The sequence below is a fragment of the Trematomus bernacchii genome, unplaced genomic scaffold (assembly GCF_902827165.1).
Source record: "Trematomus bernacchii unplaced genomic scaffold, fTreBer1.1, whole genome shotgun sequence".
In the NCBI taxonomy this organism is placed as follows: Eukaryota; Metazoa; Chordata; class Actinopteri; order Perciformes; family Nototheniidae; genus Trematomus; species Trematomus bernacchii.
Genome location: NW_022987616.1, coordinates 6,313,382 through 6,326,018, shown reverse-complemented (window position 1 = coordinate 6,326,018; position 12,637 = coordinate 6,313,382). Strand labels below are relative to the sequence as shown.

Sequence of the window (12,637 nt, the reverse complement as noted above, 5' to 3'; positions counted from 1 at the left end):
TCTGAAGTCTGTGCTTCTCTGATGTCTGGCAGCTTCTCAAGTGGAGGATGGCTGCAAATGTATTGAAAAGTTATAGTGATTAAACCCATGAAATTAGATTTTATTTAAAATAACCGTGGTGTTTGATTGACAGCAGGAGGTTGCTCTCTGATTTAAAATCAAATGCTTCTTGAATTAAAATGATCGCAAACAGAACTGCAATAAGATGAGAAAAATGTAAACCTAGCATTTAAACTTATCATTATAATATTTAATTTAGATTAGTTTTTGATGAGTGACAGTTTTATATTAAAGTGTTATTGCATTTAACTCCCATGTGTGGGTTATTTAAGGGAAATAGACTGAGTTCATTGATGAGTAAGAGTCCTAGGCTTCTCCAACAGTTAAACATACACTATACTCATTATAAAAAGAGTATACAGTATAAGTAAATGGTGCAAGTCAAATGCAGGAGTAAGTCGACATAAGTACGAATGAAGACTGTACAGTGGATTTAAATACTGTGAAATACATAAAGATAGTGTTACGCCGCTGTGAGTAATTCACCTTTAGTTTGGTTTAATTGTGCTAAAGAAAAATTATCTTATACGAGTAGGAAACCCTTGTTTAACCACCGCGTCTTCTTTGGCCCTCTGTCAAATCGTTCTCTCATTCTCTGCGTCTCTTGACCTTCCTCGTGGTATTTTCAGAGGAGATCCACCTGCTCTAAAGGCTTCGTCACAGCGGGTTAATGAGCTCAGGGTGAAGGGCAACGTGATCATTAAGCCCTTGGTCCTCTACATGAATATAATGGCGCCCAGCGATGTGGGGGAGATAGTAACGATGGGGTGGTCTTCTGCTTTTATTAAAGTAAAGCTTGGGTGAGATATGGGCTGTTACAGCTGTCAGCTTGTATAAATAAAGTGGTGAATATTCATGCTGCACTGCGGGGGATTGCATAAAGGTCATACATTATTTTTAAAGAACAACATGGAGGAGATGTGAACCTTCTGCAGAGGTTATGATTGATGTTGGCTATCATTAGGGAAAGTATACAGTTAAGTGAAGAACATTACACACAGCTTTGTAATGATGGACATCTCCCCGTCTATTCATATTTGACAAAAACAGCATGGCCCCTCTCATGGGGAAAATATAGTGGATCACGCAGAAGGAAATGCAATTACCGCCTCCCAGCAGAGTCTTAATTACCGAGCCCCGATGGTGAGAGTTAGCCTCTTTTTATAATGTGTTGAATTTCAAAGACGCAGCACAAATATCATTTGATTTACTCCCATCTTCACGGGATGTAAATAAGCTTATTAACCAGGAAATGTGGATGTGAGCGTCCCATGACTTTAAGAGCGGCTACTGACTTTATTCAAATTGAGTCTCTAAAGATACACAAATGAAGTTAATATCCAGTAGTAGCCCGGTCTAGAAAAAATGTATAACTACGGAGAATTCAGTTTAGTTGTATCGGACCTTTATCAAATATGAATTCAAATATATTGCAAAATGTGGGATCTTGTAAGCTTGGTGTTAAAATAGCAGAAAGAAAAGCCTGCATGTGTTTGACCTGAAGCTTAACAAAATGAAACGCAGCTCTCGTTTATGTTACTCTGCATGAAGTATGCATAGTGCATTTTAATATAGGCTGCGCATAATCAATACTTTTCCACTCAAGCGCTCCCTAATTGTACCGCTGACTAATAAAGTCTTCTTCTGGACTCCAACTGGGAATCAAATGCCCAATTAAAGCCTCCACCCCGGGGCCTGATGCAGCGAGAGATAGCAGAAAAATAGAGCCAGTGGAGTCCAACGCTCCTTCGTAGAGAATCAGTGCCTATTTTTGGTATTTGTTATACATTTATTTGTTCTAATTAATTTGAGCTGAATGCCACAGTTCCCCTGAGTTGATAGGAGGTTATTCAGATCATCTTTCGACCAATCGGGTCCTTTCTCTGAGGCTTCTTCTCCAATTAGTGCACCCCTAATTTCAGCAGATATTGTCGGACAGAAATCTGCTCTTTCCCTTTCTGAGTCAGGATGTTTGATCTTCTGAAAGTAGCTGTAGTGAATACTAAAATCATATTTTTACAAGGCAACCTGCGTCAAGGCAGATTGTAGTGCTACAGTTTTCCTTCCAGAGGTTATGTTTTCTAACGTCAACCTCAAGCCTGCAGCCATTATTTTGTTAACTGATTCATGTCCTTCATACTCCACTCCTATATTACTATTGCAGAGCTGTTTGTTTATTATTGCAGAGGTGGTTTTTTCATTGTATTTCGATGTGTGAGATTTGTTTCTGTCAGTAAACATTCTTCTTTTTATGTTGGGAGCTGTTTTTTTCTTCTTCTTGATCAGCTGCTATCTGGAGAGTCAGTACACTTAGTCTCTGCCTCTTCTTGTCCTCATTGATCCAGAGACAGGACTCGCCTGTGGCTGAGGTGTGAAGGTATAGATTTTGAAAGTGGCTTGAGGTCTCTATTTGTGAGGAGGAGACAAACTGTCAGAGAGGCGAGTGTATTCAGTTCTTGGTGAAACACAAGCCTTCAGACTGCTCAGTATAGCATGCACAAGAAGAAAGGGAGGCTTCGTGTGTTTGCTCGGTCTAGCAGAGACACGATCACATCGGATGCCTGCAGGCTCCGTCTCCGACTCTTGCTCCTCTGTTGTTCCAGTTTACCCTTGGGAGACATGTTCAGGGAAACAGAGACTCGAGCAGGCACACACACGTACACACACACACACGCACACACACACACACAGACCACTCTCTGGTGTTCAAGCAGCTGCCATCAACCATCTCTCCCTCTCATTAATGATATCACTTTCTGCTATTGTGCCTCTCTCTGGTGTTAATGGGACAAATTACTGAGGCCAGGCACTCAACAGACACACACAGGCCCGCACACACACACACACACACACACACACTCAGATAATTAATTGGTTCCAGTGGAGCCAGGAGCTAATTTACTATTCCTCCTGCCACATTTCTTTAGATACAGTAAGAAGACGCATCTCAAGGCAGCTTCCTTATGTCTCCCTCCCCATCTGTAGGGCATTTATGTCGAAGTATATGTGCGTATGATTTTGTTTTTGAGCCAAAGAGGCGGTTGTTGTTGTTTTTCAGGCATATAATTACTGAGCTGTAGGAGTTGGCAGTCTGTTTGGCTTGTTATCTCGGTTGTGTTGATTGCAAGGAACATGTGGAAAGATTGATTATAGCGCTGTCTTCTCCCAGCGCTGCTTCTCTTTGGGTTTGACTGACCGGGACTTTGACAGTGAAGAACAAGAAAGGAATGAAAGATAATGATGAGACTGACTTTGTCATATCTAGTCGAAGCAATAATCAACACATTGTTTACAGTAAAAGATGCTTCAGGCACATGCTGACCTACATTCTTCATTACAACTACAACAACCGCTCCACTGTCCTATGTGTCCACCAACGGAGTTTCACACCCATGAATATTGAATATTTCATCACCTCTACTTCTTATTGCTTTAGACATGTGTGTGATATTCTCACAACTAGCATTATATGAAATATGCCAAGAACTCCAGAACGTCATACTGCATCCAGTTGCATTTTTGCAGTATGCTTTTCAGCACCAAACATATATGAGGAAGAGGGGTTCAAGGCTCCATGTTAGCAGAGAGTAATATGTCCCAATTGCATCCATATTGCATGCAACACTACTACTAAAAGTAGTACAAAAGTAAAAAGCACAATAATGAATTCACCCCTATGACACACCAACCCAGTCTCACGGCATTTCGTGTTATTAGTCACGAAATTAATTTAATCTATTGATTCTTGTTCACCAACACGATTTTCACCTTTTTTTCGTGTCACACAGAACGATTTTAAATGCAATGTATTTCTATTGGTAGTATGTTTAGTGCCTGCAACACGTGTTTTTGTCCGGTCGGGTCTTGGAAGACCAGAAGCTGTGTGGTTCATAAAAACATGTTCTTACTCAATATCTTACCCTAAGCCTAACCCTATCCCTTTTATTTTAAATTGTATAATGTCTGAGTTTTTTTGCCGTCAATGAGGAAAAGAAATGTCTCAGAGCCTCAGAATACTGACATCTGTATTTTATGTCATCTTTTTTTCCTTCTAATTTGTTATTATTTGGTGCAGGCACGAAACATACTACCAATAGAAATACATTGCTTCTAAAATCGTTCTGTGTCAGAATACTTAAATCTGTATTTTTTTAAATGTCTTTTTCCTTCTAATTTGTTATTATTTACATTGCTTTTAAAATCGTTCTGTGTGACACGAAAAAAATGGCGAAATCGTGTTGGTGAACACGAATCAATAGATTAATTTCGTGACTATAACACGAAATGCCGTGAGACTGTGTTGGACACACATATAAAACCTACCATTGTGTTGAAGTGCATGTACTTTTAAACCCTTTACCTTTGAGGTAGAAGATCCAACAGCTCATACAAATGAAATATTAGCACATTTACAGCAAGTATAACCAAAGAGACCGGACCTCCCCTGCAGTGGAATCTATCTGTGAGAGATTTCATCCATCATTCCCCCCCCCGTCATATCCTGTCAGCGCAAAAGCTGATATGATTGATTATGATATTACTAATTGGTTGATTCAAAACTGCAGAGCTCTGTGCAGAACAGAAGAAAGGAAAAGTCTCCACTCACTGACTTCTCTTCTGAACGAGAGGAATGTACCCTTGGATGGGTGTGATATAGCGTCTGATTAGCATCAAGCTAGCATGTCATTCACCGGTGCCCTTTAGAAAGCGTAGATCAATGAGCTGGTGCTGTGGTTGCTGTGGAGTCACCCTCTGGATATTGGTGCAATCATTTTTGCTTCTTCACCTTTAGCAGAGGGCAGGTGTGTTTTCTGTCAGCGTTTAACTTGTGCACAGCTGTAGACGGTGGTAGTGTAATTTTGCGCTCAGCGAGACAGGCGGCTACCCGTTAGCCAAGCATGTAATTAAAGCTTTAAAAAAGGCTCCGTCTCTTTAGGCTTTATGCCCCTCGTAGCTGCAGAAGGTTTGGATTCCCTGCATGTTTGCCGGGTTATTTTGCTGCTGCATTGATCAGATGACACAGCTCCTGTCGTGTGGATCGGCCCTGCTGCCAATACAATGCCCAGACAACAATGGCTTTGAAGTGCACAAATAATGTTGATTTAAGCCGTTAAACATTAAGAAAAGCGTTATTGCACAAACCCTCAAGGGGGTTGTTTTGATCATCCTCATAGGTGAATAATAACCTGATCTTATGCCTGCAAATCAGTTTAGGGTAGGACTGTGCGATTATGGCAAAAATCATAATCACGATTATTTGGGTCAATAATTGATATCACGATTATTAAATACGATTATTCATTGAATTTGAAAAAATCAATTTATTGAACTTTAAAACAAATACAAATAATAATTTGAACAGTATCTTTTTAACGGTTGATTACCCTGAATGTATAATTCAACTGAAAAACCAATACAAAAATAAATTAAATAAATGATACATTTAAATAAATAATATCAAAATAATAAATACCAATTGACAAGATCAACAAATATTTTGGAGCGCACTTCCACAAGCTATTAAACATATATAAATATGATAAATACAAATAAATGAGACCAAAATAAATTAGATCAAATATGTTCTAGTGCACGGTCCCAACCTAGCAAAGCTAAATAATTGTTTTTTTCGATTATGTTGTTTTCGTAATTGTGGCAGGCCAAAATCGTAATTGCGATTAAAATACGATTAATTGCACAGCCCTAGTTTAGGGTGTTGTTCATCTTGTGTCCTCTCCTTCAGTGCTAGCTGTACAGTCAATGACATTAGCATTGAAGAAGTACCCCAGCACTTTGTATAAAAGAGCGATATGCAACCTAACACTTGCTGTCCTGTCAGAGAGGAAACTTGAGATGTACTTTTGGGACACGGTGACACACACTCCCTGAGATTTAAGCAACTGCAGCGCTTGTTGTGACAATGTTCTGCGTGTGAACAGCACTGAGAGCAGCTCACACAGTATCGCCCAGGGTGCTGAGTGTCAGAGACAATGTCTGAACAGCGGATCTGTGCCGGGGCGGCCACGCGATTTTGTTCACGTGTTGACACAGTGCTATGCACACATCTCTCAGCAGCAGTGGGGCTGTAGAGGTACAGAGTAATGTTAATTGGTGCTGAAAGGCAGAGTGTGTGCTGTCCACAGATTGTGATGAAGCTGAGTTTCTATACTTCATGTGGCTTTTAATAATGTCATTTCTGTGGCCTTTAATCTCCTATCTCTTAGAGAGTGATCCCCTGTTGTTAGGAGCCATAACGCATGTTTCAAACTCAGGAGAAATATTCATTTAATGATATACATTTTGAATGACATCTTAGGACCAATCGTTTTTTAGTAAAGTGGGGACAAGTAACTCCTTTTCCTGTGTACGCAAGACCATAATGCTCGACTGTTTTCCATGCATTACATGATTGTCCCTGTTTACAGTCTTTGTGCTAAGCTAAGTTACTAGCTTCATATTCAGCATGCAGACCTGAGAGTGGGTTTTCAACTCAGCGAATAAGCACGTTTCCCCAAAATGTCAAACTTTTACTCTAAGAAGAACACGGTGCAGTTCCTAGAAGAGATGAATACAAATGAAAGGATTTCTCAGTGTATATATATTCATAATACTCCTGTCAAAAGACGAGAAAGGAAACCAACCAACCTCAGAAATGATTAATTCTCTGAAATTATGAAGTTGGCTGTGCAGCCTACAAGTCCTGACTCTGCCTTACCTTGACCTAAATTTAGAAGCGAGCAGATTTAAAAGCCCTGCTCTGTATTCAAAGGGCAGGGCTTCTGTAATGGTCTTCAGTCGCAGGGCAAATTGAACTACAGTACCTCCAGCAATCACGAAACAGCTACACTGCTAATCTAGTGGTGTGTGAGAGCGCTTTCACATGCATGATGTCACTTTTCCTGCCACATATTGCTTGCTGTGAAAGCCTTTCGTCGTCTGGAGATGTGTTGTGAAGAAACACTGGCGCAGACCACAGCCAGGCACGTGGTGATGCATCAGCGCGAGTAAAAATAACAGCAAGGATTTAGAAACTCTCGGGAGTTTAGGGTGGGACTCGGATGAAATTGCTGGGTGTGTTTCAAGCAAGTCATTCAAGAGTCAGCATGTGTGTGTCTGTATTTCTCTGTGTGTGTGAATGTGAGGTTCTAGATTTAGCATGAGAAAAATAGAGTTGTGGTCCGGCGAGTCATCAGGGCTGCTAAAAAGAAATAGACGTTCACCTCTGCAAAGTACTCTTTTCTTTTACGATTCATTGTGTTTTGCAGCATGTTCAAAAAAGGAGGTGTTTGCAAACATTACTCAGGAGCAGATGAGGGTCACATTTTCTTAAATTGACTCCATGGCTACTTTATTTTACTGTTGAATGTTTAAACAGAAGTTTGAAACATATCGTGAACTGAGTACCTGCTACCTTATAGTACAAACCTGGGAGAAAGATGCAAGTTCAAGGTTCTTTATTGTCAATCTGACATAGCTACAGAGTAATTATGTAGTTGAAAATCTTATGTCACAGGCTTCTCCAACAATGCAACATAATAACATAATAACAATAAGAGCAAGAGCAATACAAAAAGAATAATAGTTATAAAATAAAATAAAATAAAGTGATGATGTGGAATAGTGCAGTACGAGTCTATATACAAGTTATTGGAATGATATATATATATATATTAGGTATTAGATACATACTACTGAGTAGCAGATGAATGTTTGATGTTGTTTCAACAGTTCAATTGTTTAACAGTCTCACTGCCCGCGGGAAGAAACTGTCTCCGAATCTTCTTGTCCTTGCCAGGATGCTGCGGTAACGTCTGCCAGACGGCAACAGAAAGAACAGTTTGTGGCTGGGGTGATGGGGGTCTTTGATAATCCGTAGTGTTTTCTTCCTGAGCCGCTGGGAGTAAAGGTCCTCCATGGATGGCAGCTCCGTCCTGGTGATGTGCTGTGCAGTTTTCACCACCCTCTGAAATGCAATGCAATGATTGTATTTTATTTTTGCTTTAACCCTCCTGTTGTCTTCGGGTCAAATCTGACCGATTTACTACTTTCATCAATCATAACTTTTTTGTTTTACATTCGATTGCATAAAGGCTTTATGATATCCTTCACAGTAGACATTTGAACATATAAAATTGCTGATCACCACTTTCATTGCATTTTGGATGATTTAGTCAACTTTGTAACACCCATGGTGTTCCTGGTCAAAAATGACCGCCATAAAGAAATGGAATTAGTAACCATCCGGATCAGATAAAACACACACACACACACACACACACACACACACACACACACACATACTCTAGATGTGTTCCCCCCCCATCCCCCCATGTGAATCACACCTGGCACACACAAACACACACACACACACACACACACACACACGCAGAACAATTTGATACATGTCCCGCTCTTATGTGCCCATCCCCCCACATGGATCACACCTACATGTTCAGTGTCTATTCTTTGTATATGTACTGCAGTGTTTCATGTATACCAGTAGTCTGATACAATAGTTTGAAAGGGTGTTCAATTAAATGTGGTGATGATTAATGGTTTTTGTGTTAATGTAATAGCAGTTAAAACAGGACCGGTCAAATTTGACCACGAACACCAAAGTAAGGGGGGGAAACGAAGACAATAGGAGGGTTAAAGTCGGGGAAATAACTTCCATCAACAGAAATGAACGAGCTCAGAAACAAATATTGAGTACATTTTTGTGAAAAAATAGAAAACAAAGTACCTGCCATGTTTGTTTGAGTCCAGAACCAGCAGTGTGTTTCTTCAGCTGTGTAATCTCCCCCATATGCTGAGAGTTAAAAACACACTGCTCTGTTTTCCAAATCTGCAGCCATCTCAAACAACAGATTGAAATCTCGTAGCGTCATCACAGAGTTTGCTCGATTTCATGTTATTCCAATACAAAGCTGTTTGTTGAACATGCTGTCTGAAGATTGATTTTGCAAAGACTAAGGGAAACTTTCTTGGCGACAAAGCAGATGAAAGTTCTACCAATCTGCAGAATGAGTACTTTTACTTTTGGTTGCAGGACTTTTACTTGTAGCAGAGTATTCCTACACTCTAGTACTTCTACTTTTACTCAAAGATTAGGTGTACTTCTCCCACCTCTGACTATACTCTAGCTCAGGGGTCAGCAACCTTTTTGATATGAAGTGCCAAATCCACATTAAGTGCAATTATGACATCACATCAAAATGTCCAACGGGTCTGTCATTTTATTACATCAAAGAGCATAGCAACATTTCAAAGAAAGCAGCCATCCTTATGAAATCATTCTCATCTGAGTTGAAATCACTAATCACTAATAATGATTAAGCGCCAATCTTCAGCAATAAACTTGCAATGTGTTAACAGAAAATGTCAAATTGGGTGAATTAAATGTAACAAACAGAAACATTAGCACCAAGTATGCTCCCATCCATGTAAAAACATCCACATCCGATTTATCACACAACAGGCAGGCAAGTTGAGTTCTCTGATGTGCTCTGGACCTTTAAAAGACACAGCGGCTGGTCCTCGTTTCACCACGCAGATGCGCTCATGGTAACGGGTGACGCGCTCTGGCAATTGGTAATTTGCCTGGCAATATTTTGCACACTTATTCCTAGTGTGCCACTGGTTACGGTATTGGCACGCGTGCCTAGGGTTGCCGACCCCTGCTCTAGCTGTTGTAATACCGTACATTTACCCAGTGCGGGACAAAGGAACAGATTCTGATTCTGAACGTGTGTCTATAGACAATCTCCTCACGTGCACATTTGATTCGTGCAGCAGAATCATTATACTGAGCTGCTCAGATAAGCTTTTGAATCAAACAGTCATCCGATCCAGGTTCTCGTTTTCAATCTCTCTGTTGGAGAGACACAAACATTACCCCGCCCCCTGATCCGGGGGTCGTGGAGCGGAAAGGACCCCGCTGAGGCTCTGATGGCGATATCATCGCTCCGTCACTCTCCTGTCATCCTCCGCTGAGACCCTGGCAGGGAGAGGGAGGAAGGTCAATGACAGGTGGAGGCAGGAAGGGGCATCGCTCCATCCATCATGCTGTTTTACTCAGCAGTCATTCACTCGTTCAGACAATCAGTCTCTCTGTCCGTCACTCAGCTGGTGTGTTATTTCGTCACGTCGTTTGTCACTCAGTCCAGCAGCCTGGGAGTCATCGTTTGGATGGACTTTAAAGGGGACCTATTATGCAAAATCCACTTCTTCATGTCTCTTCTACATCAACATGTGTCCCCGCTTCTTCATGTCTCTTCTACATCAACACGTGTCCCCTCTTCTTCACGTCTCTTCTACATCAACATGTGTCCCCTCTTCTTCATGTCTCTTCTACATCAACATGTGTCCCCTCTTCTTCATGTCTCTTCTACATCAACATGTGTCCCCTCTTCTTCATGTCTCTTCTACATCAACATGTGTCCCCTCTTCTTCATGTCTCTTCTACATCAACATGTGTCCCCTCTTCTTCATGTCTCTTCTACATCAACATGTGTCCCCTCTTCTTCATGTCTCTTCTACATCAGCATGTGTCCCCTCTTCTTCATGTCTCTTCTACATCAACATGTGTCCCCTCTTCTTCATGTCTCTTCTACATCAACATGTGTCCCCTCTTCTTCATGTCTCTTCTACATCAACATGTGTCCCCTCTTCTTCATGTCTCTTCTACATCAACATGTGTCCCCTCTTCTTCATGTCTCTTCTACATCAACATGTGTCCCCTCTTCTTCATGTCTCTTCTACATCAACATGTGTCCCCTCTTCTTCATGTCTCTTCTCCATCAACATGTGTCCCCCTCTTCTTCATGTCTCTTCTACATCAACATGTGTCCCCTCTTCTTCATGTCTCTTCTACATCAACATGTGTCCCCTCTTCTTCATGTCTCTTCTCCATCAACACGTGTCCCCTCTTCTTCATGTCTCTTCTCCATCAACATGTGTCCCCTCTTCTTCATGTCTCTTCTTCATCAACATGTGTCCCCTCTGTAGAAAGAGACTCTGAAAGTTTCAGGAACAAAGATTCTCTTACTTTTTCTCCTGATCCATTTCTATAAAAACCTGTCTGAAAATGAGCTGATCAGATTTTGGCCACTTTGTGATGTCATAACGATGTGTTGTCTTGTGTAACCATTAGCCAATCACCAACCAAGGTAACCCCCCCCCCCACCTTATCACCTGAATCTCCTCCTAGAGCACCATTGAGTTCTTTTTAACCAAATCTCTCTCATGCCCCTTTCACACCAACGCAACTCCGGTTCAAGCTCCGTGCTAGAGCTTTTCTGGTTCAGAACCGGTTCTTCGGTTTAGCGCCGGCTCTTTTCACACCGCTCAGAGCCCGACTGGTGCTGCCGCTGCTGCGTCATGACGTCACAGTTTACGTCGCTGAGTTTCTCCCCAACGCCGGAGCTCACCTCACAACAACGGGCCGGGGACTGCGTTGCTTTTAATCATACGAAGCCAGATTAAATTAAATAACGACTTCTCCAACCTTATACTTTTCTCCAGAGTGCCGTGGTTCATTGTTTATTAATGTGTTTCAGCGGCATTTACCGACCGCTGCAGTGCTGGCCGGCTGCTCTTCAACGGGAGTGTATTCTCCCGTTAGCTCCGGGTTAGCTCACACGGCTCTAAAGTATTCACTGTCTGACTGTCACACAAGCAGCTGATACATATCCCCAGTTCCCCTTAAGTGAATGTGTGTCAGTCTGAATTGACGCTGTTTGGTGTCAGTCTGAATTGACGCTGTTTGGCATCACAACGCTGTTATGAAAGTTTCTCTGGTATAACATGGGTGATGTTAGCATAGCAACCGAAGCTAAACTGACTACTTGCTAAGCAGTTTTCTACAGGCACTTTTTACCGACGTATTTTCATTATGATTCTACTTGTGATAGTCGGACATGACAACCTGTGCAGCCCATGTATTGATTCCATCCGATAGCTGCTATAATAACAAACAAAACGTCTGCCTGCTCTCCACAATGATCAATAACAGCGAACGGATGGTCAAAGTAAACAGAATCACACGAAGCCTGGTTAGTGTTGCCTGACTTTATAAAGTGTGTTTTTTTTAACAAGTGTGTGGTTGCGTTCTAGTCACTTTGCTCAGCACTACTGCTTGTTACAACTTTTATTTGCCGTACTCGCCTTAAGTGTTAGCTCAGGTTAATCTCGCCCCCCTCCGACGTAAGCGTGACGTATGCGGTTCTTGCTTCTAGACGGACAACTTTTTGGTGCTCGAAACGAACCGGATTCCGGAGCTATGACGCTGCTCCGCTGCGGTGTGAACAGGAAAACCCGGTGCTTTTCAAGCACCAGCACCGAACCGGCCCTGAAACACCGTTGGTGTGAAAGGGGTATCAGAGGGGCGTGGGGAGGGGCTCCTTATTTTCATCTAAAGTAACAGACAGAGAATCAGCACTTTGGAAACAGGGCTGAAACAGAGGGGATTATGGGATGCTGCAATGATCTGTTTGGTGTTCCAGCCAATCAGAGACAGGCTCTGTATATATCTGAGACCTATAATATATTGATGAAAAACAGTATAATAGGGGACCTT

At 41.6% G+C, this 12,637-nt stretch overlaps 1 protein-coding gene across 1 annotated transcript in view; it reads left to right on the top strand.

Annotated features, from left to right (window-relative positions):
• Positions 1-12,637, top strand: part of sema5a (sema domain, seven thrombospondin repeats (type 1 and type 1-like), transmembrane domain (TM) and short cytoplasmic domain, (semaphorin) 5A) — a 151,765-nt gene that overhangs the window by 16,710 nt on the left and 122,418 nt on the right.